Source organism: Pararge aegeria, chromosome 21 (genome assembly GCF_905163445.1).
Source record: "Pararge aegeria chromosome 21, ilParAegt1.1, whole genome shotgun sequence".
Lineage (NCBI taxonomy): Eukaryota > Metazoa > Arthropoda > Insecta > Lepidoptera > Nymphalidae > Pararge > Pararge aegeria.
In genome coordinates, this window is record NC_053200.1 from 10,249,940 (window position 1) to 10,276,199 (window position 26,260).

General features: G+C 35.5%; 1 protein-coding gene across 4 annotated transcripts in view; it reads left to right on the plus strand.

Annotated features, from left to right (window-relative positions):
* Positions 1 to 214: 214 nt before the first annotated feature.
* LOC120632969 (dystroglycan) overlaps positions 215 to 26,260 on the plus strand; it is a 73,378-nt gene continuing 47,332 nt past the window's right edge. For 2 of the 4 annotated variants that reach the window (XM_039902965.1, XM_039902968.1), the window contains exons 1-2: positions 215 to 510; positions 22,873 to 22,922. The gene's annotated coding sequence lies outside the window, so the exon portion shown is untranslated. The remainder of the gene's footprint in view (positions 511 to 22,872; positions 22,923 to 26,260) is intronic. The other 2 variants (XM_039902966.1, XM_039902967.1) reach the window with 2 other exon arrangements.

Consider the following 26,260-nt stretch of genomic DNA (forward strand, 5'->3'; position numbering starts at 1 on the left):
ACTAGCAGCATTCTAAATTTTCCAGATTCTTGGAAATTCATTTATTAAAAGCTTTGTATGAATAAATGACCCACACACCGCCCGTTAACTGACTAATTAGGCTCTCTCTATATTCCCGAACATGTCAATTTGCAAATGGAAGACATATAAAATTACTGAGCTATTTCGGAATTTCTACCTACTTACTAGTTCGGAGAACAAGGCCATCATAATAATTATGACATTAAACATGGCTGCTAAATTAATAATAAGGACTCAGCTGATCTCCAGGGAGAGAGAGAAGTGCGTACGAGGCGCGGGGCGGGTTTCGAGTGCAATCGGCCAGTCGCCTGCCTCGCGTCACCCGCGTCAGTCGGATCGCTGCGTCTTATCGCGCCTCTTACCGATATTAGTGCCACAATCTGTGAATGCCAGGTATTGGATTGAAACTGTGTGCAGTGTTGCTGGAAACCCAAAATTTTGTGCTGGAATATTATATCCTACATCAACTATTGCAGATTCGGCAAGCACGTGAGTTTAAAGTTTTTCTTGCTAATTATCTCAAAGTTATGCATGCATCTAAAAACTAATGAGGATTTTGTCATTCCCAGTTGTAGATGTAAATATTATAAGAAATAAAATAAACTTAAAAAGGCAAGTATTTTAATGTTATCAAATCCGTCGCTGCATTTTCAAAGATTTATGATTTCTTTTCAAAATTTGGGGTTGAATGTTTCGTCTATTGATTCGTACCCCTAATAAAATTCACGCATTGAGAAGTGCCCCGTTTCATCCTGTGATATTGGGAGGGAAGCGAACGCCTGGGGGCCGAACCGGGACTTGATCCGCGAAGTGTAATTTGAAAATTCTCTAACCAAGCTCGCTGACATTTTAGGGTGTGATTAATATTTCAAACAACGCGAGAAAATGTCTTCTACAACACGAAGTATTTAACGACTGATATAGTTTTGTACACACTAACCCATGTTAGATGAGGCTGAATTCAGAGAATCAAAATTCTCGAAATAATCTTTAGATTTACATAGATATTTCAACTGTTTCTTACTTAACGGTTTAGTCCCTTTCGATATAGGTACATATAGTGAAATCTGATGAAACCACTTATAATGATGAATATAAATCTCTTGCAGTCAATACAATCACTAAATAAACACTAATTTTAGAAAAAAAGCAGATGGTATGTACAGTAAAGCAGGATACTAACGTTACGTTGCTTCAACTGATGTTTTTTTCTGTAGCAAATATATTAATAAGTAAAGAGAAGAAATTGTAGAAGTGTAATATTTGTCATTATTAAAGTGTATGTATTTATTTTAAAATGATATATAATCAAGCGGCCACTCATATGTATGAGATGATAAAATAAAATCAAAACATTCAGTAAGACAAGATCAATGACCACTAAAAGGTTAAAATACTATTAGCATTTTAAGTACCTACCGATATCTCATTTGTTAAGACATTCAATGTTCGCAGTAAATAAACATAACGATTTAGTTAATTGGTAAACATAAATGATTAATGACGAAAAGTTATTCAGTCACACATTCCATTAATGAAATTAGTACCGGTATACTTGAAAGCTATTTAGTTAAATTTATTTAACAATTGAAGGTACTTATTTTTATTTTGATCCGAATTATTTAATAATTACGAATTAATTTCTAAACCTCAAATAGACGTGATGTATTTAGTATATAATTATATTTAGGGGAAGGATGTTTATCACTCAATCATGTAAGTATAAACAGCTGAACGAAACTAATTAAAAATTTAGTAAACAGATAGATCAAGTCCTGAATTTTGCAGCACTGGTTTACTTTTACCACGTAAAAGATTTAAATCGAATTCGTGGTTAAAACCACTTCCTATTTTATTGTACCTACTTGAAAGTAAGTTTCACTAAATATATTATTTTCTCCGATTTTACTAGTCAAGTCAGAATAAAGTTAGCTTAATCTTGGACTTAAAACAAAATTATCATATTAACCAATTAGCAATGTAAAAATTATTATTTTTAGATGACGCTGCGTTTATTTATGTAACAGCTAGGCGGATGAAAGAGCATTATTAACACATTTAAGGGTTTCTATCTTGTTTGTTTTCGCGCACCTAATCATTGAAAAAGAAACTCTTACAGTATCACTTTGCAGTAAATCCGTCTCCGTGATACGTGTTCTCCGCGGTTTCACCCGCTTGCATTGCACATATTGAGCTGTGCGAATACTTTCACAGTTTTCCTGTAAATAAACTATACAACTTTACGAACCAACTAAGTTACGCTGTCCAAAGCAAAAGCGGTAATATTTTATTGGCGGTTTAAATATTTAACCTAATCTATCTATACATGCTAAAATTATACAGAGGAAATTTGTTTGTTTGTTCACTAATACCCATTTCTTCAATAATAGAAACCTAAATTATCAAAAAGTAGCATAGGTTAAATTAAGATCCTTAAGAAATTTTATATTATTTAATCAAAAGTAGCAATATTGATACGCACGCTGATAACACTATTGCTGATACATTAAAATGATTAAAGACCAATGTATTAGCAAAAATCGGTGAGGATGTACACTTCATACTATATACATACCTTTTGAATTCTAGAATTTCGTTGGTTCGCCGGTACAAACAAAAGTGTCAGGTACATTTGTATCGCAGTGTTAACTCTTATTCAAATAAATAGTTTTAACATCAACAATATTTTGTAAAGCAGTTAAATACTTTTAATTAATTATACTTCTGACATGCACATGATGGTTTCTTTTTCTGACTATATAATAACAGTAATGTGATCTTTGATTTATTATAGTTCCTACAGTAGTCATGATAACACCACGCAATACCGTTGTCTATTGTCTAATCAATTCACATCATGCGCAATTGTCGACACAAAGATGTCAAAGATTTTGCCCGTAACATATTTATTACCAGCTATAATCACCTTATATGACGTTTGTCCACCCAATGACAGACGTTCGGGTAGACGGTAGAAAATTACTGGTTGCTATAACAACGGTTGAAGCACGCAAACGGTCATGCGCTGTCGCTTCGCACAATACTCGCTATGTGGATGTTATACCTTTAGTTTTATAGTAGACTATTATAAGAACCTATTACAGGTTATTTTCTACGCGGAAAAGACATGTTTTTTACGGAGATTTCAAGGCGCGAGAGTTAAGGATTGTTTGCTTTAATAATCCATACCAATATTATTAATGCTAAAGTCTGTTTGTTTGTTTTTCCAACCAACCAATCGACTTGATTTTCGGCATAAAGTTAGTTGAAAGGACGAAGAGACATAGGTTAATTTTTATCCAGGTAAACAACGGTTCTCACAAAAAGACCGTTATAACTACTACTCGATATGATCTACATGCTGAGCAGATGTCGATTCTCGATGATCGTTTATAGTCTGGAATACAAATTACTATCCCGGAAAAAATAGAGGAACGAAGTCGCGGGCAACGAATAGGTTCTAATAATAAAAACGCAAATTTATTACCTTTTCCTTCGCAACCCTTGATCTTCTTATTTACATATTATGACGTAATTGAATTATGTCTAAGCCAGATTTGCTAATGCGAATTTTATAAATCTGCCCATAAAATGCCATTAAAACAAAAAAAATACAGGAAATACTGCCAAAAGAATTATGTTGGAACGATACATGAAAGCATTGCATACTGTAAATGCCCATTGTTTACCGTCACATTGGTTCTAAAATGTTTCTCTAAAATGGAAACAGAAGTCTGGCTAAATTACCTAGACACTTTACAAGTCAGACACTACTCATTGTTGCCACTACATTCCAAACTACGCACTCAGTGTGAGGGGGGGCTGCGACTCTGCTCCGAAACATACCCTTTGACATGTATAGAGATCCACAAAAGTACCCTCAAGCGTAACTCATTATGAACCTTATGACATATAGGTTAAAGGTTATAGTAGTGTGTGTATGTGTTATAGAGTACGCCTTCTAACACCTTTGTAGGTTCTGTAAGTGATTTTAAGAGTCTTATTGTCGCGATGTAAGTCTCCTACGCGGTAAATATCATGTTCTTGTGTTTAGATTTTTTTGTTATCGCTATTAATTCTATTCTTATAGTGTTCTGTATAAAAACACACAGAAAAAGTGTATACACGCAATGATTTCTCTAGAATTTATAACTTACAATAGGAAAGCATTATTGTTTGTTTATGTTATTATAACTCACTCATCTGTGTTAAATTAAAAGGTGAGTAAAGATCATAGGCCCAGAACTAAATAAATATAGCTGATGCATATTTTTCTACTTTAAAGTTCCCTTTATACCCTCCTCTTCTTCATCATTCTATTCTTCCTGAATTTGTTATTTTACGATAAACCTTCGTGTTCGTTGTCGTCCGATACGCCTTTATATATTAATTTATTAATTTTGGATTTTGGTAATAACGGCTTTATTTAAATTGCTATTGCTATGCTATTTATAGTTCCAGTGTTAACCGGTGGTTCAACAATAAATATTAAGATTGATCTTTAGTCTATTCGTTGAGTCGATAGACATGAGTATCATATTGAAATATTTGTTTCTTAAACAGTTTTGGGTATCAACTTGGCGCACAACAAGTGTAGTGTAAATGTGATATGATTTACGGTCCCCGACCAAAACAGACTACACACTGCTTACTTTATTATGAACCTAGCTACCGTTAAATATAAAAAAGACTAATTAGTGAATTAAAATCCTAATTAAAATCTAATTAAAAATATATAATTCCTCATTTCTATTGTTTGCATGACAACTTGCAGTTTTTAAGCGTGTACAAGTTTATTTGTCAGCGTTTTTTCAATGAAATAAGAAATATATCAAGTTTATATAAAAAACGCTACTGCGGTCGTTGACATTGCATTCATCTTGAACCAAAGACTTCCGCGACTTAGCTTGCGTGATTACTAATATATAAATACGAAAGTCTGATTGTTTTTTTGTTATCAATGTTGAGCTAGATCACTGCATCGATCGTGATGAAATTTTGCACTAAAATAGCTTGCATCCTGAAAATGAAACTGAAAGTTTTTACTCACAAAACTGCATCAATGTTGATTGGTGGGCTTTTGACTATTATTATCACATATTAGTTATTATAACTGGGACAAACAGGTAAACTCTCTGAGCCACGAGGCTGGGAACTAGAATTCGATTTTCAAACCCCTAGCTGGCACAGAAAACATCTAAAAGGAAAAACACAATAATTACCTAACAATGCACAATAAGTGCCTAGCCGCTCGAGTACTTAAACCCTGACTTTGAGATAAGTTTAAAAGTACACAAACCACTGGTTCTACGAGTATATATCAGGTATTAAAAAAAAAAATGATTAAATGGTAAAAAGTAAACTAGCGTACCAACTCTATTCCAATTTCTCTATCTACTTATCTAAAAAGGTTTGTCCCCAGATTGCTTTATTATATTATGATTGTCTTTACCGCGTTATAAAAAATGTCTCAAAGTAAAAGGTACCTACCCCTTAAAAAATCATTAGAAAATTCCTAATCCTTCCATTGTTATATTATTCCTAATTCCATTCCTAATTCCTAATCAAAATCGTTGCAGTTGCGTTGCTTAAGTTAAGATCAGCCCGAAAAAAAATAGATGGACGCTTTAAAAACTCGGTGGCTAAATATCTGTGTTTAACGAAAAGTGTAAAATAAATTGAAACTGAGGATACTGAATACCTCCTTCAGAACAAATAGATAAGAATACCAAATACCATATTGTATAGAAATTCGACACATCTCCCCTTAAGCTCTTTAACAAGTATAAATTTATTTGATCCTTTGTCTGAGGAAACAAAGCGTTATCCAATTTTAGCAAATCCCTCTGGAACCTGGGAGGCTTTCTGTGAGTACGTGTCGGAAATCTCCTTTGAAGTTCCCAAAATGGACGACACAATAAATTTTTAATAGAACGTAAAGTAAAAGCAATGTAACCGTACAATAATCCAACTGGTGGGGAAATACTTTTTCTGCCGGGGCCCAATTCGTTAGAAACCTAAATAGACAGACAGTTCTAAAAGTAAGCCATCCTTAGGGAGCTTTCTCATTGGTAGATTTCTGCGCTTTTTATGATACGATGAGATGATTCTTACGTTCACTGCATGCGGAACTACCCGCAGAATGGCTAACGACTAGTGAAATTAGCCGGCTAATATACTAAAAGTATGCAGGATAGCGACTAAGAAAATTCTCCAGTCGATGTTCTATAGCATAATCGTGTGTTATAGAATTCTTCCGTCATCTTAAGGCAATGTATAGTTTCCTATAAATAGATTCCTGAATTCGGATGAATCGCATGCTGCTAAGAATTCTGAATCCAAATGCGTTTATTTCCTTTCCCCTAACGACGATGTGAAACTAGTTCCTCACATGCGGAAATTTGGCAATCAATTCAGAAATTTCATGCACTCGAATGCGGTTTATATAGGCCAATGTAACGATTGCTACATTACCATCTAGTTGACTCTATTTCTTGCGGATACAATGAAAAATCTCTCCATCTCTCGCAATGGAACGTACCCAATCATTCGCAAATCGCAATCAGTGCTATAGTTTGGTTATCATCATTAACGTCATCAAAATCATCATCATCAGCCTGTTTCCGCTGGGTACAGGCCAGGACTCTCACCCTGCGTGGCTCCAATGCGCTTGGGTTGGCCTTAACAATTATGAATACATGTAAGCGGTAATCATTGGGACTGACTCGACGGCTTAACATGCTTTTCGAGGCACTGAGGTGAACACCACCAATTTCCTAGCACCGGACTGAGGCAGACCATGTCATAATACCCGCAGCCTAGCGAATCGGTTTCGTTTTTTGTTTAATCCTATTAACTAATCAAGAAATGATTTTACACAAAGCCTCTTACCAGCTTCTATTAAGATTAACGTCCAGAACCGGTAGTCGATTAATTAGAATCAGACAGGCCTTTAATAATGTACAAGAGTTCGTAAATACAGTTTAGATAAAGTAGGTAGGTACCTATACATTTAAGTTAAATTGATCACAAAAACTCAAAGCATAAATATGTTTTGAGTTATGTATATATTTCCGAATGACGTTATTGGTACGAATCAGCATGCCATTGCAGCTGAGAGGTCGTCCATTTTTTAAGGCGACATGGACATGGGCGATCATTCATCCTCATCAGATGTTCCCCTTCTGTACTGCTTTTCTTATGTATGTTATTCATAAAAATATTCATCAGTTATCTTAGTACCCATAACACAAGCTACGCTTACTTTGGGACTAGATGGCGGTGTATTGTCGTAGTATATCTATTTATTTATTTATATTAATAATTGACGGACTAAGTGACCCATCTGATGGTATATATCATTGGGTATAAACAGAACAGACACAGCAGTTGATACAAGGAAAACGTCCCACAGAGTGCCGACCTGTGTCCATTAATCTGAGGCGTATAGGCAGTGGCGTGCATAGAGGGTATGCATGGGGTATGCAGATATAAATGAAGAAAATCTCCAGACCGATTTATAATACTTGAGGGTAGGCTTTTTGTAACTCTTACAATGCCTTTTAAGTTTTTTATAACTCGTACTGGAGATTTTCTTCATTTTGTATCATCTGCATACCCTGTGAATACCCTCCATGCACGCTACTGCATAGATATATGTGTTAAGCCTCGCGTGCCTGTAATTAAATCGGCAACCACGGCATTCAGACAGCAATGTTGCTTTGCGGTTGAAAAAAGCATGGCAGTAGTAGTTCCCCCGAACGAGCTCTTTTAACAAAAAGTTCTACTAACTAACTAACTGTTCATAGAAGAGAGAAATGTAGAGCACACCACACACACAAACCACGCTGCTCTTATCCTGATCGAAGTCGGTTGCAGACGACTATTATTTTTTTTAATACTCACAGATTTCAAAACTTAACCAAATACTTAGATCCCACCCTCCCTAATTTAAATGTACCCATCTCGCAACGCTATTAGTGTCTCTGTCACTCGACAAATTAACTCAGGCAAGAAGACCTTCGCAAAAAGTTTATCTTAGGGTTGCCAAATTCATAATACTTGATATTCATATTCTTCGTCTTGTTAGTTCTCGTTTTATTTTATGACTTTTTACAGTGGCAAAACAGCATAACACACTTCGCCAGTGTCACAAAAATACCTAATAAAAATATATTATATCAATTAAAAACTGCATCGTTCCCGTGTGTGCGTGGCAAATTACCGTCATAAACCTGCAGCCAAGTCATTTATCGTTCCGGTACAACTGTCATAACCCTGACACAGGGCTTTCCGACCTGGGCGACGTATAAAGTATAAAGGTGGAAAAACCAAGAAAAAATATTTTTGATAGTCTAAGTTCTATCTTGTTCCACACTTTGAAAAAATGTGTGGAGGTCACCAAGCTCAGTCATTTAATAATGAAGATGTTTCATTTTTTGCGCCGGTCTGCATAAACCAACGAGCTACTCGTAGGTTAGGGCGCGGAAGTCGTGCTAAATTTCGTAACTTTTAAGGACGCCGCTGGCTTAATAAAGATGAAAACCCCTGCTCTAGCTCGACCGGGATACCACGTGAGATTGCAATCAAGGGCTAATCTTGTAGTGTTAAAAAAATATTTAAATATAATATTTTCCTTACTAAAATATTTAGTTGTATTGAATTGGCAACCCTAAGCGATGTTTTTAAATTCCTAACGCCTAACCCTATTGCCGCGGATTCTTTATCCGATGCAAAATAAATCGAATCCGTTCCGAATTCATGTCGACCTACGAAGCATGAAATAAGTAGGGGCTTAGAAAAGCTTCTTACTTAGACGCAACGTAATATTGGTTTTCGGTAAAACTTTTTACCTATTTCTGAATAATTTAATATAGATTGTTAATAAAATTTCATTCCCCTGCCTTTGGACAGCCGGATGGCGCAGTGGGCACCGACCCTGCTTTCTGCGTCCAAGGCGGTGGGTTCAATTCCCACAACTGGGAAAGTTTTTATGCGGTGAACATAAATGTTTTTCAGTGTCTGGGTGTTTATCTGTATCTGTATATTATAAGAATTTATGTGTATTATATTCATAAAAATTTTCATCAGCTATCTTAGTACCCATAAAACAAGCTACGCTTACTTTGGGACTAGATGGCGATGTGTGTATTGTCGTAGTATATTTATTTATATATTTCTGGATATAGGCGATATGAGTACAATTTAATTAGTACGAAAAATGTAATGGGGATTACTTAAAAAAAATTATTTCTGGCTTCAATTTTCAATACAAATGTTCCTAATGTTTGATAAAACGCGGTGATAACCTAGTAGTTAGAGTTTCGGCATTCCTTTAAGTGGGACCGAGTTTGATTCCTGGCCTGGCACACACAAACAAAGGAAGGAAGGAAAACATTTTTGAGGAAACCGGCAGGCCGCAGAGATCTCTAGGTATAATGTTCTTAAAGTTTACCAATCCGCACTTGTGATCCTGATGTGGGCTGGTAACGGAGTGATAATGATGATCATAATAAGGTTAACCCCTCACTGAATTAATCTACCTTCTGGGATAGGTTCTCACGCTGAAGAATCCTTTGTTCATATAAAAAGCTATGTGTACCTATACTATAACTGAAACACATCTCTATAGTTTCACTTGTACAGATCGCAAAAATCGCTTATTTACTATTATGGTTTGAGCCATAAAACCCAGAACTACTGACTAGTTTAACTAATTTAAAACAAATTTTCACTTTAGATAGCTCGTATATATAGAAAGGTAATATGAGCCATATAAAATCTAACTATAAGACCTAAAGCAGATAAAACTGCGGGACACGACCCATACATACACTTGCCTTTTTTAAGTCCTCTAAAAATACTCTGAATTCACCTGAAAAATATACCGAACAAAAACATTCGAATAGGCTTTTCGCTTAAATACGTTTTAAAACAAAGCCGCAGCCAAAACCGAAATTTAAAATCCTCAAATCGTAACTTTCAGCCATTGAATGTACGAACGTGTAAACGTGAGCTATGCTCTTTTATTGAACCGATCCGTCCAAGCGGAAATGTCGACGGAAAAAACGACGATCTGACCGAGTAATTTGTACCTATTCATGGCCCTATAGGGCCGTTTGCGGAACGGACTGAATACGTTATATCAATTAAAAAGGATCGTGGCCAATGAGATCACCTGACTGACACGAATCTTGGCTTTCCGATTTCATGTGTTAACAAAGGAGATCTTATACCTCTTACCTTGATATTCCTACCGTCTTTATAATTTTGTTTGTTGGTTTGCCCTTTTTTCACTCATAAAAACTACGTATGGACTTGATTTTTACATAGAAACATTTTGGGCGCGAGGGTGATGATAGGCTACTTCTTATTTAACTATTAAATGTACGGCAAAAAACTACTTTGTATTTCATACAAATTCATGGCCCTATAGGGCCGTATATGAAACCAATGACATCACCCCATTGACACAGCTTGGCTTTCAGATTAAATGTGTTAACACATTATACATGGTTTGGTTTTTCAGTTTGAGTACGGACACCTACCAAAGGGCTAATATGGGCGCCACGTGATTACTATACTCGTATTTTTTCTTTACAGGTAGACTAGATAATGGCTCACTAAACATAACTGGTTAAAGGACACAGAGTGGCAATTATTTATTAATTTGTTTTTGCTTGAGAATGGTTCAGAAAACATAGATGTTAAGTTTAATTCATGATATTCAGCCAAGATTGGCGTGCAAAAATGATTCACATTTTTAGGACGTATTCTTTATTATTTCATTATTAATAGGACGTATTCTTGGTTTTCCACTTTCCATCATTACGAGGGCCATCTGCTTGATCCGATTACAATATATATATGCACTAATTTTGTATCCCACTTTTTAAGTTACTTATTTCCCTGTCCATGTATTTGTCTTAAAATCATTTACAAATAAAGTGTAGGTAAAATTATAGATAAATAAATAAAAAAATATGATATAATGTTACAATTATTATAACTGCATATAATGGTAAAGGTCCGAATGTCTTCCTATCTATACAGATTGAAATTCACATAAGGAAAAAACTATAAAACTTCGCGTACTTTCCAAAACAGAACTTGCAAAATTGAATCACAAACTTTAGTGTCGCCAACAGTGATACCACGCGGTGGCGGCATGAATTAATGAACAAAAGAGTATATTAATAACCTACTACTGGTAGGCTATAAATATTAATATTGTGTCTGTGCCCACTTCATAGTAATTTATATATGTAAGTCAGCTACTGGCTCATAAAACACAGTAATAGGCTGAATTACGGAAACTAAGCTTTTGGTTATTCATAACGAATTGTTAATTGTTATTTGGACATAAGGAAGCTACCGAAGTTCCTTCTCTGAACTACTTAGTTAGTGTACATCCGCTAGGAAAGGAAAAACTCAATCAATCGTTCTATATACTATGATGAATATTATTTGTTTAATGATGATAGTTTTGGTTAGAGAAAGAAAAGTTATTAAATGAAAATTATTATTTATTTATACTCTTCATTTGCACACCACTAAAAATTAAGCAAATAATTAAACAAAGAGTCAAGTAGTAAACAAAGGCGGCATTAACATTTAGTAGGTCTGTAGCGACCTTAAAATTAGAATTCAGAGAGAAAACAAAAATTTACTTAGATTCGAATAATTATATGCGAATAGATACAAGATTGTATAAATAAAAAAATACTCGAGTTTTGTTGAAGAAAGATAACAGAAATAAGATTGAATTAATTAGTGAATCGGTCATTCGGTATGAACAAGATAAGAAAGGTGTGGTGTCTTCAGATACCAACTAGCACATTCAGCTCGCTCGTTTCACTTTTTGTGGATATTGTCAATGTGTTGAAAGTCTCAAATGTTCATAGTAAAATAGTTTTACAATGCAATGTATGTTGTACCTACTTGGCATATTGACTTTGGCTTTGAACGCAATGAGAACTGACACAAAATAGCTGGACACGAGCAAGATTTTGGAGGGCGGAAATACCTACAAAAGACCACATCTAGATGTTTTTGTGGTTTGTTCCTCAACAACTAAGTATCTTATGCGGTCTCTTAAACAGTATGCGGTTTATCGAAGCGTTTATTAGCATACAACATAGTGTTCACCCAGGATAAGAAAGTATGGTTAGTTCACGGTGACTAAGCGCGAGGACATTGCCTCCGCATCTCCGTCGATTCACTCTATTAATGCAATTGATTTGTCACGTAACATATGGACTTTGCCAATGGTCGTGTTTGTAATATCTGTATTGACTAAGCGTTGAATCTACTTAAGCGTGTACTTGTCCGTTTCAGTCTTATGTTATTACTTTTTTTTTTTAGCTAACAATGAAGGTGTTACGTGTGCCTGTAATAATACCGGCAACCACGCTAGCGAAACACAGCATTGCAACAATGCTGCGAAGCTCGGACGAGCTCGGTTACGAAAAGCTCTACTACTACTAAATATGGAATGTACTCTCACATTATGATTTTTTCTACTCTTATGTTAGTATGTGGGTACATCTATGAGACAGTTTTATCACAGTAGTTGGTAACGTATAATTACTTTCATTCCCATATTTCCTTCAGAGGAAACTATGCTTTTTTTTATAAATTTAGTGTAATTCGGTTCCGAAAACATTATAAAATTAGTTTAATGAGATTAATTATTTAGAGATAAGTTTTTCGGTTAAAAATAATAAATTTTTCTGATTAAGTAAATTTGCTCACTTGTTACTTCAAAATATAGTGGTTATGAACACTAACAAAAGGTGTGTTTCTTACTAACAAAATGTAAAGCTGATGATCTTTTTGGTCGAAATTAATGTTTTTTTATTTATTTATTAACCGACAACCAAAAAACGAGGAGATTCTCAATTTGGTTGTATTTTTTATAGTAATGTAAGGACATTACTAATTTTCCACGTACTTTTGAATCTTACACGTAATCTATAAGATTATACCTCTAAGTCAGGAGCATAGGAAATACTGTAGTACTAAAACGCTAAGCCCCTTACGATCAAGTGTATCAACACCTGTTGTTGTGCTTATCGCATTCATTTACCGATTTCTACAGGACTTCAAAACCTAATTGCGAATGAATTAATAGGTAGGAAAGCTCTCGAAAAGTTTCATACAAACTTTATTATGTTTTGTAGTTTTTTATCCAGTTTCATGAAAAGTTAGACTTTCGACTATATTTTCCAAAAGATCAACCTACATCATGTTTGTCCCAAAGGATATTTTCACATTTTCAATAAATGTGAACTATCTCAAAATCCTTTTCTAGGACTTTATGTGTAACGTATGTAAATGGCGCCCAAAATAGGAGACAAAAATCATTTTTCACAAAATATCGGAAAAATGCTTTTACGTAAATCTCCTATGCTGAGGTACCAATCCATATCTCAATATTTCAGGTCGGCTAGCGTAGTTTTTTCTTTATCGAAAAGCCGTAAATATCAATTGAACACTTTATGTTTATGTAAATATAAAAAAATAAAAGAAGTGCTTTTTCCGGGACATAAATCCACGATTCCTTAGTTATAGTTAAGAGAGCTGCGCCTCGTAGTCAAATGGGCCATGACGATTCAAATAACTGTTACAATTTATGTGTCGACCTAAACTCTTTTATGACTTCTTAAACTCTGTTCGTATTTAACTCCTTCTATGAACTCATTCCTTTAATGGATTATTGAAACTTTTTACAGGGTTAATCGTTAATTCGCCATTGTATAAAAACATTTTGATTTCTCTACACATAAATAAATCTTTCCGCGTTTCATTTTATTCAAAAGGCCAACTTATAAGGCAGATCAATCAATTTCCTCAAAATCCGTTCAAACGCAGACACTTTTGCATAGGGAATAGTTTGGATTTGTGTAACCGTGGTTTCTAAGCGACCAGACACTTGGATTTATTATTTATTTGGGTTTTCCTACGATTGAAATAAGAGTCGTTTAACTTATTTAGAGGCACACACTCCAATTTATATTACTTGTATATAGAGTACTTGTGTTTGCCATATTTTGTAGTGATTTAAGAAATCATTGTTTTTGATCAATGTCTGATTTGCTATAATTACCAGCAAGATGAAATTTTATAGCCATTTCACGAGGCCAATGAATTGTTAGTTTTTTAACTGGTAAAAATTGATGTTACGTCGCGATGCGTCGACAATTGACTGCCGGCCCAGATGACATCATAACGACCTCCACCGTCCACACATAAGTCACAACCTACTAATCGATGGTGTCGAAATGGGTAATCGTTTGGGCCACTCCTATAGTAATTCGCCACGCTCTGTTAAGCTTTTATTACAAAGGCATTTCTTTTATTCAGGGCCTGAACGAAATTACGTGTAATTGACGCCTGTCTGGCGACGAAGCCTTTGTGTCGATAAAAATTAAAAATGCGTGCTGAGTCTAGATTACGGGAAAGCAACTCTAAATTTCTTCTATTATTACATTTTTCATTCCAATAGATCTAACACCTGAGGGATAAATTACTAAATAAACAACAATAGATCTGAGCTGAGAAATAAATATAAAATAAGCATAAAACTAACAAATCAATAAGAAAAATAAGTTTAAAATTAAAATAATGGTGTTCATAAATACCATTACTTTCGAACGAACACCGCGTTAAAGACACGATGCAATTCAACAGCAGTTTAACAATATAAGTAACAAGACCAAATTGTTTATAAAATTTAAAAAATGCATGCGGTTAACATATCTAGCAATTAGCTTACCTATTGCATATTTCTAACAGCAATAGTAGTTAGTAACATGAAAATATATAGAGATAACTATATTTTTTTAGAAGTACCTAAGGCTTGTTTGTATGTTGTGGGCTTTACCGTCATATAATTACAGTGCAATGTGTATGTGCGCATCCAAAGTACCGTATTTATATATTTTATTCCGTATTTAGTTGGTACGGTGAGAAACGGGCCTGCTGATTTTTTTCTATATAATCTTATAGTCCTACTAATTAAAGTAGCGCAAGACAGCACCTTTCAAATGTCTGAACGTGTCAGAACACTCCGTTAGTACTCCAACGCTACACCATGTTTATTAATTAAGGGCCTTCTAGTATTTCACTAGGCACTATATCTTTGTTCGTGCCATTGAATTTATTGGTCCATAATTGTTAAATGTCAATAAAATCGATCGTCCACAAAACCAGGGACACGCTCCATAACATCCCCCAATTTCAATTTCTCTTAAATTGGCACTCAAATTAATTTTAGTAACAGCTGCTATCGATTTACGACCCAATCAATGTGCTGTAAAGAAAAATGGTCGCCCGTTTTAGCTGTTTAACAATTTATTGTAATGAATTTGGCCGCTTTGAATGGCTTAGAGGATCAAAAAAAAAATATTTGTTAAAAATATACTGTTTACTTTGATTATCAAACACGATACAGTTCAAATTTGACAGAAATATTCGCCAAAAAACCATTTTGTACTGATATTGACGTCATATTTTCATACTCTTTAAACAGGAGGGGGATGGGCGAGAGGCCAGCCGACCAGATAAGTTATCTGATGGTAAACAATTAGTTCAGCACCAGAATGTCCGCTAATATGTGCATATTTAGATCATTTTTTTCTCCGACTTATACAGGAGCTGGTACCACGATTTGCATGCGCGAAAATCATGAGTTTTCAAGGAAATTTTGGTAAAGGCTTACTCTAAATCTTTGTTTTTTTTTGTTTCAAATATACAATTCTCAAGTTACCCTGTTGCAATTACGTCTCTACATTTTTTGATCTCTTATTTACTTTTCTCGGATTCAACACACTGAGTACTTTGGTCCGTGTATACTCGCGGTAGCCACTTAGAATAGTACAAGTAAGTAAACTTCAATACACTTTTGCGTAAGTGCACTATTTTTGATATGCAAACAGTAAGACTCATGATTATAATGAAATCATATTGACTCATCTTAGTCGCATGTGTCATTGTTGTTTAAAAAAACGTATTTGAAATATGTAAACAGAATAATTCTTATAACATCTTATCATGTTCTTTGTAATCTGTCGTCAATTGTAAAAAAAATAGTTTAAGGAAAAATTAAAAATATATAACGTATTCTATTTGTTTGAAAAAGTCCTATAAGTCGATTAGTAAGCTAAAGAAAATTTTATTCTCTGGTGCAACAGTCATTATTCTCATCACCAACGTCATTATCAACCCACTAAAGGCGGTCCTCTAAGATGGCTCAAATGGCTTTTGTTAATTATGTAAGGAGACAAGCCTCCGAATATAAATACATAAACATTGCTCTAGCGATTCCTGAACAATTTCTGAACATCACGAGTTGAGAGATGAGTTGCATACATAGCTGGTGATGTACTTGACTAACTGTCTTTACATCACCTTTTTTTAAATGTATAGTGTTAAAATATTATTTTTAGCCCGAGATAAGGTGGTACCCTTGAGAAATAAGACGAAGGACCTTGCACCCTGGATATGGGCATTGGATATTTTTGTCCCGGGAAAACCAATGGTTCCCGCAGGATTTCTGAAAACCCGAAAGAAGTCTCGCGCAGAGCTAATGCAGATATAAATAGAAAAGAAGCACTAGCCCAAAATGAAAGTACAGTTGGTAACTATGCTTACCGACTGCGAAATATTTCTTTCAGCTATTTAAAAGTTACGAGTAACTCTCATTCAACGGCAGTTCAAGTTTAAAACATTTTAGCGGTGAATCTCCCGCGGCCCCGAACCAAAGGGAATTACGAAACTTTTGGTATGAATATGCGAAAGCTTTTAAATGTTAGTTTGGAGCTCGCTGCGGCGATAAGCAAACTTACCTACACGAGGAATTATTTGGCCCGTAAATATATTTGTAGTTTCTTGCTTAATATTATAGATTGGCATAAATAGAGATTGAAAACTTAAATTGTTAGCCAATAAATTTATTTATTTACGATCCATTTTTTGTTTAAGTCGCTGAACTCCTACCGATTATATGTTTTTTTTTTCTCAAGTGGACTTTGCAGGTGACACTGCGTTCGGAATTTAAGATTTTATATTAACAAGCCTTCTAACTTTGGGTGTGCGAATATATTGTCACAGTAATAATGTAAAGTTAGCAAATAATGTAAAACTAGATAAAAAAAAACTTGATAAGTGCCAGATATTTAATTAATCTGATTAGCATTTCTTGACGAATGTGCTAACGAAAAATAGGTTATTCTTATTGAGTAGGTAGTTTTTAAGATATGATAAAAATTATATTTGATCCCATGCCAATGTTAATTACATTGTGTCGGTAGGTATTTTGATATCAATATGGGATGTTCGATACACTTTAGTCTTGTATTGAGACTCAGACCATGCAAAGATACCCCATGTATTTGGTTATCAATATATATGAAACAGTAATAGATATCTGGCTGCCTAACCGACAAATTCCACAGCCTATTAATGTTGGCAAGCTTTGACATACAGTGATCATAACAATACAGAGAAAATGCCTGACGCATAACACTCCGTTGGAGGAAACGGAGTGGTGATTTGGATGCACCCACTAAAACTGTGTCCTTCGAAGAACCTATATACTATCTATACGTATCTACCTGCGGAATGCACTTGCGTACTAACCGCACAGTGCTTTTAGCCCGGACCGACCACTTCACGTGCGCTCAGAGGCACGGGGTGGGCAAACGCAATTTCCTAACTCATACTTTAGCTGGTACTCGAATTTTCTTCTGTTTTGACCCCTGGTTCTGGTTTGAACCCTGGATCTTGTGATCAATCAAACATTAACCACTATTTCAATGAGCAGACAAACAACGCAACGCGCATTAGACGTAGAGATTACTACTTTGGAAACTTAGGTTGTGTAGGCGTAGAGTAATCATTTTATTGGATGTTGTGATGCGATGTGTGTATTTTCTTAGTATATTTATTTATTAAAAAAAAGAGACCGGTAGAGTGCCGCCTAGAAACCGATTTGGGGTATGGGTTAAATTTAACTGTTATCGGGCTAGGCTCTTAGGCTGCATCATCACTTAGGTACCACTTACGACTAGGTCAGATTGCAGTCCAGGCCTAACTAAAAGGTAGTTGAATAAAAATAAAAGACTAGCAGCCTCGTAATATTTCTACACATTTCAAATATCGCTTTAACAGTTTCCAAGTAAAACCGCATATAGCTGAAGTATCATATACAAAAGGCTGACTCAATTTCGGCGGCTCCGCGTAGTTTGAACGATGTCGAGAGTCTTACAGTCTGTTGTCTCGGAAAGCATTTAACAAAGACGTTACGATGTGAGAACATTCCGCGAACAAACTATGTACAAGGCTTTTACTTCAAAATTGGGTTATTCGGCTAACTACTAATGACTCTGCAAGATAATTAATAATTTTATTTGCGATACTCTTCCTGACGCACAATAACCTTATTTTCTTTACGAATACGATTTGACGATCTCTTTAGTGCATCGGTAAGCGCTGTGTTCTTATAATTTGGAGGTCCAGGTTTAATACCAGGAGGGGTTAATATGAGAATTTATAATTTTTAGAATTTCTCTAGTGGGCAGCTTCGGCCGTGGCTAGATACCATCCTACAGATATAGAAAACGAATGAGTGCTTGTCTTATATTTTAGTAGCATGCGAGAAGTATTTCAAGATCACGTAGAACGATGACGATTTCTTATGTTATGATCTTTTTTATGACATTGCAGGACTTTTATCAGATAAGATTTTTGGTTACTATTGGTAATTTCTTTTTTTTTGGTCATACATGATATGAAATAATACAGGCTACGATAGAATCCGATACCTTCGAAAATCTTGTTAACTTATAATACATATTTCGTTTATACAAAACTTTTTAGAAAAAAATCTTGTAGTAGGTTACCTTTAAATATTGGCACTCAAACGTTGCATTTCATCATTGTATTAACAATCTATATATTATATTGTTAGTTTATTATATGTATATATAGGTATATTTGCAAATATATATGTTTATTTGTATGCACCACCTACCTCTCTTCTTGAGCTATGTTTTACGCTTTTGGTTGCCCGGAAGAGATCGCTATGTAGCGATAACGCCGCCAAATTTTATACTTTTTGTTAAATATTTATTTATAATTTTTCTATATGTTTATGTGGTGTACAGTAAAAGTGTATTCATTCATTCATTAGTGAAACTTTCCATATCATTCACTTCAGATAATTTTGCTATTTTATTTTTTATTATTTAAATATAGGTAGGTAGTAAATTCTAAAATCTTTGTGAAGTTTTTTGTTTATTTTCTCAAAAACATCTCCGCGATAGCCTCTTAACAGCAAGTAACGTAAACCGCATGGCTTAGGTACATAATCTGACGCAAACACTGAGCCTACGTCATCCACAATTTTCTGAAATAGAATAGTTCTTGTTCGGTACAACTAACATACTCATCGCATTGCATGTTACACATCTGATGAACCAGTATCAACAATGAGCTTTTCACCGGCGCTGTGAATATGCCACCCTTTAAACCCCACCTAAAGACTACACAAAGGTTATAATAAAATGAGCTGGTAAATTTGCTGGAAATACTTGCGTCAAGTCTGAATATTAGCTTTCCTCAGTAAGTTCGTGCAACCGACCTGGACGAAATTTAGTAAATAACTTTTAAGACTTGATTTCTTTATTTGTCAAAATGAAAAAAAAACTATATTTATTTCCAGTTAAAACGTGAAGTCAGTCTGTTTGTAGTGACTCTACCACAGATTCGGAAGGCATTTTCCAGAAGAGCCGGCAAGAACTGAGCTCTTTTTCAACATCTAGTTTACAATCTCTAAAATAAAAAAATAAAAATCCAAGCAGCCTTGTCGTTAAGAAATTCATCAACAAATAAAGAAACCACGATTTTTTAAATGTGTTTCAACTCATTGTTTGTCGTAGGGTTTTTTGATGGGAATGGGAGACTAGGCAGTGGCGTGCACAGGGTTTTTGACCAGGGTATGCATAAAGCCGGTACATGGCATAAAATAGAAAAATTCCCCTCCAATACGACTTATATAAAATAATTTGGGTATGCAGTGCTTTTGTGCATGTATGAAATGCACACCACTGAGACTAGGTTAGTATGCCCGTCCTAAAGTCGTCGGTCCGTCCTTAAAAAAAAGGGGCCACTGGATTTCGATGGTCACTTACTACTGGTCTTAAAAAAATCATGAAATGAAGTTGAAATTAATCAATATGGTGCCCCTCCTTCCAGCTACCTACATAAATTGACTTACTGTAAGGAAAAATAATGCGGCAAAGCACATCTAAAATGGTGGACGAATTGAAGAGCATCTGCTTGTATTATATAATACTGTTCTCTAATGTAAAACTTGTTCATATTCTCTAACACAGAACTTTATGCCCCACACAGTAAACTGTTGTTGTCACTTTGAAATATCCTTTTATTCCCAGTTGGAAATAGGTCAGGATGTAAGGATGAAGTTGGTGCGGAACAGGAAGTGAAGCCTCGTACGCTCGGCTCTGCTACGAGTTTTATTACTGACGTGAAAATAATAAAAGAATTCAGTTCACTGTTTCCGAACAGAAATGCATTCGTCAGCTCTTTCCAATAAGCAGCCAATTTTGAACTTAGCATGTTAGAAAATTGTTATTTTAAAATTGTTTAAATAAGGATTGTCTAAGAGTAGCTAAAGATGTGTCATCATGCATTTTTATAATAATCATCGGCTCATACGAAGCCTCGGATATAAACTAATAAATTATTCGAATCTCTGAACGTATGTAATTAATAGCTATTAAATAGCCTATAAACAAAGTACGAGAAGCACTCATCTTGCAAGTGAGAAATCTCGCTGATCAGTTGACTATTTTTGTTTATCACTATTTCGCGTGCCGCTTGTCATTGCTGATTCATTTTCGACTTATCTACTATCATCCATCAATCTAAGAATTGCTGAATAGCAATGTAGATATCCCGCCAACCCGAATAAGGGCAGCGTGGAGGGTTTAAGCTTTAAATCTCACTGTGCTATGGGAGAGGACACCTATGCTCAGTAATCGTACTTAATCTTATGGGATGATGATGGTAGATGTTTATAGGCGAAATGTATTTGAAATTATCCTCACCTATGGCGACAATATGACACTGCGAGTAATCGAAAATCTGACTATATTAGCTCCGACGATGTCGGATGGATGCTGTATGTATGACATTGTATAGCGGTGTGTATAAAGACTGGCATAACAGAATGCACTCAACCTTTGATTGTAATATCAACTCATACAATGTAAACTTCATATAAATAATAGATGTAAGCATATACCTACGGCTATGAACGTAAAGAGCACTGTCCTGTAAAGAGTAACTTAACCCCTTGTGTTGTAATTTTCTATGTTCTAATGCAATGCGTTTTTCACTATGTGATCTATTAAATGTCTCTTTATGTTACTAACTTAAAAATGATTTTAAATCGATGAGTATTCATTGAGGAACCTTCCGAACCTTCCTTCCTATTATGGAGTAATTTCGATAAACCGATTACGTTTGGTACGTTTGGTTCGTTTGGTCCTGCTTAAATTTAATTGAGGTCGTTAGAGTTTTAATAGTTTTCAACTTAAAAGTTGAAAACTTTTAAAAAAGTAAATACCAAAGGTTTACGGTTGTTCTTGTAATACATTATTGAATATCATACAAACACTTGTCGAGTATTCTACTATTCTAAGTGAGTTTTAAAAAACAGTTTTCTGAGGCATTTTTTTTAATTATGCAAATTTTAATGCCCTTACTTCAAACTTTCACACATTCTTTCTAAACCCCGTTTCTACCTGTTAAGGGACGGACTTAAAAGAAACCTACTTGTACTTAAAGTACTTTGATAAACATATATATAAAGGACTCTTAATATCCCATTAGGGTTCAAAAAAAAGTTGACTATGTTACTTTCTGGTGCTTTCTGAGTAGTGTTCTGCCTGCCTTCACGTCAAAGAAAAATTGGTCCACCCGTTATGGAGTATAGATGGACTAACAGATAGTGGTTGGGACTTCGGCCTCCGTTACCGGAGGAACGAGTTCGATCCCCAGCACACACCTCTTTCTTTTCTTAATCCCTTAATATGATTTGCTTGAACGGCGAAGACAATTATCGTGCGGGTCCCTTCATGCATGCCTGGGAGTTCTCCATAATGTCCTCAAAGGCTCTTGAAGCTTACCCATCCTTATAGCCAGGTGGACTACGGCCTAAACCATTCTTATTATGACGGACGCCCATGTCCTCAAGGGGGGCGGTTATGATAATGATGTTAATTAGACGGCCGACTGGAGCAGTGGGCAGCGACCCTGCTTTCTGAGTCCAAGGCCGTGGGTTCGATTCCCACAACTGGAAAACGTTTGTGTGATGAGCAATAAGTGTTTTTCAGTGTCTGGGTGTTTATATGTATTTTCTAAGTATTTATGTATATATAATTCATAAAAATATTCATCAGTCATCGTAGTACCCATAACACAAGCTACGCTTACTTTGGGGCTAGATGTCGATGTGTGTATTGTCGTAGTATATTTATTAATTAAAATATAACATATTACCTAACTCAATAAACGTTAACTCCAGCAAAAACAAATGCTTCATTCGGACTGTTTTTGAGTTAAGTGCGTTCTGGTTTGGGCAAACATACTTTTGAGTTTTATTTTTAGTAACAACCTGCTCTATAAACATTTATGATTAAACTCCAGCAAAAGCAAGTACATAAGGCAAAATTGACTGAACGGTTCGAAGAAACAGTAATTTATTAATTATTAGTGTGCTATGTAAAATATTTCCAGTATTAAAATTCTCTTTATTATTTCCAGGTCATTAATAGTTCCTGTTACGCCGTCCCTCGCGGCAACATATTAAACAAGTAAGTTATTTAATCATAGTAGAATATGTAGGTAATGTAGGTATACAAGGCCATTTTTTTATTCCACTACTAGTAAGCGCTTGACAGCAATCACCCGGTTAGGGTGGTAAATGCAATATACAGTCTAAGATGGTATCGGGCTAACCTTAGGGGATTTTAAGTTATATTAGGCCCATACCTACCGCTATATGGTTTCTAAGCGCCAACTTTCGCTAAATCTCTTAGCGGCACGTCTTCTTCGGTAAAAAATACAAGGCAATTCGGAAAGGGTACTACAGTGATCGTAATAATGAATAATAATATGAATAATGAATAATACAGTGATCGTAATTGTTGTTTTAGAACTTTTCTTCATATTATACTGTTTGAGATATACCTAGTCATAAAAAATACGCAGTGACAACCAAACATCAGCTATGTTTACACTTAAGGACAGATAGTGTCACAAATAATGTAAGCAAAAAGTTAGGCCCTGAATGCAATCTCACCTAGTGGCAATTGTTGATGCAGTCTGAGATGTCAGCGAGCTGATCCGTTAAGGGATAAGGCAGTTATGATAAACCTTTACCCTTATCGGACAAAATACCGGAACGCGAAATAACTTTGCAGCACGTCGTTGTTGGTAGGTAACTAGCTGTTAGTCTATTAAATACATAATGGTGGACAATACATTATATATTGAAACACGCCTGATAATAATTTACTCAAAACTCTTGTTTTAAATCTCAACTACTGATAACTATACATACTCGTAAATCCCTATACGATAATGAAAATAAGAGAGGCATACGCTTCGGTTCAAGTTTATTACCCCATTTGCATGCTAAACTCGTAAAATTAACTTCTGTACCCACGCTGAGTTTTGTGCATAGATACATACTGCTTGCCGGGCGGCTTTTGGGTACAAAAACGTAGCGCTTTTACAATTCACAGTATGCGCAAAGAAAGTAAAAAAAAATAATGAATGAGTGGAGATAGTAATCGCGCCCCATTATATTTTGCGCTTAAGCTATGTTTATATAACACACATTTGTGTGACACACTATCGTGTCCCTTGATTATATTCGTATGCTAAACTTATAGCGGTGATAGCCAAGTGTGTAGAACTTCGACTACACTTTCGGAGGGCAGAGTTCGAATCCCAGCACGCACATCTAACTTTACTAAGTAATATGCGTTTTATGCAATTAAAATATCAATTGCTTCAGCGGTGTAGGAAAACATCGTAAGGGAAACCTGCACGCCTAAGAGTTCTCCATACTGTTGTCAGAGATGTGGGGAGTCCACCAATCCGCACTGGGCCAGCGTGCTGGATTACGGCGTTTACCCCTCCTCATTGTGGGAGGGGACCCGAGCCCTGTAGTGGACCGGTAATGGGTTGATATGATGATTATGATGATGAATCTCATAAAATAACGTCAGTAGTTATAAGCTGAGATTTATGTTCTGAATATAGACACATGGTATTATTGGATTTAGACGTTTGCGGAATTCCATGATATACTATGAAAATTAAGCTTAATTTGCTAAACTCCTCGGAAAGCAGATTTTTACACTCCATATCAAACCAGATCATCGGCAATGATCTTTCTACGCATCCTCAGGAGATGTTGACTTTAACAATTGTTCATTGTAAAGTCAGTATGCAAGCTTTTTGTTATGCACAAGTGGGACGCTTTTAAAATTTTCATTGCAGCAACGTAAGTCATAGAGCTATTAGTGGCAGTGCAAAACTGATATTAATTAGTTTGGTATTTAGGTTGCAGTTTTGATTAGTGGCGACATCTCGTCACATCATATGACGGCTGATTGGCGCAGTGGGCAGCGACCCTGCTTTCTGAGTCCAAGGCCGTGGGTTCGATTCCCACAACTGGAAAATGTTTGTGTGATGAGCATAAATGTTTTTCAGTGTCTGGGTGTTTATATTTATATTATAAGTATTTATGTATACTACTCATAAAAATATTCATCAGAAGCAACGCTTACATTGGGACTAGATGGCGATGTGTGTATTGTCGTAGTATGTTTATTATTATTATTATTTAAATACCAAAACCCCTAGGCAAAACCCAAACCCTTAAGGCATATATTCATCATCAATAGCCTATAACAGTCCACTGCTGGGCTAAAAGCCTCTTCCAACGGTAGGTTTGCCACTAATCACTTGCAACTGTATTCCGATCTGCCGTCACCAATCGGCACATTATGCATGATATGAATTTAATGTTATATTCCCTGAGTCGCCTCGTACGACACCCGTGGCAAGAGGTGTGGTGACCACTGTATTCCGATCTGCCGTCACCACACGGCATATTATGCATGATGTAAATTTAATTTGTGTACATTAATTAGTAAATTATATGTACTTTTCAAATGGCTCACTTAACACTCGCATAAAATATTATGCGATATTGATAATATCCGCCATTTGGCGTAGCTTCAGCTGCAACATGGCACATTACCAAGATATTACGCTGCGATATCGAACATTGCTGCCATGGAGTGTCTTGAAACTTGGAAGTAGTTATATAAAGATTTATAAGTATAATATTGTACTTCCCATTTAGGAAAACTCCACTTAAATACTATACTATTCCTATTTTGTTCTGTCCCTAATATATTCCTATTAATATTAATCATCATCATTCGAACCTCGTTGTAATAGGTGTCTGTACACCTATTACAGAAAGAGGTCTGTTTTGTGGACTCCGTCACAACTCCGTGCAGGAGGTGGTATTAAACCACCTCCTTCCTGAGTTAAACCCTTTCCGGTTACCGGTGTCCGTTTTCATCAAAGACGGACAAGGCAATGCTTAAGTAAGTAACTCCTAATTATAGGAGATTCCTTGGCAAACCTTTACTTTTCACCAATCTTCTAATAACTTTATTTTTCACTTGGCAACTCATATATAGATATAACCTAACATGTCTTTGGTTCTTGCCATAAGGTGTGGTTTTTTGTGTTTGTATTATCAATTTTTTTTTTATTTGTACTGATTTAGGGCATATCAGTGGCGTAACTTTAAACCGCGCCTAATGTCGTTGGCGTAACGTAAGAGTTCGAAACGTTTTTCTTTCTCTAGGAATCACTTAAATCACTAGGCAAAACGAGGAATGAAAACGAGGACTAGTGTTCGTAATTTGGCTACATTATATAAATATTAGGTTTGGCGCTCCTTAATGCAAATGTAACTATTTTAAAAACTCGCCCGTGCGCTCAATATGCAAAATGGACAGAAAGTTATTCAACTTATACTAAGGGAATATAACTGCAAACGCGTATCAGCATCCTCTATCCTACTACTACCGTCTACTGCGATCATTAACCCGTCTGCCTG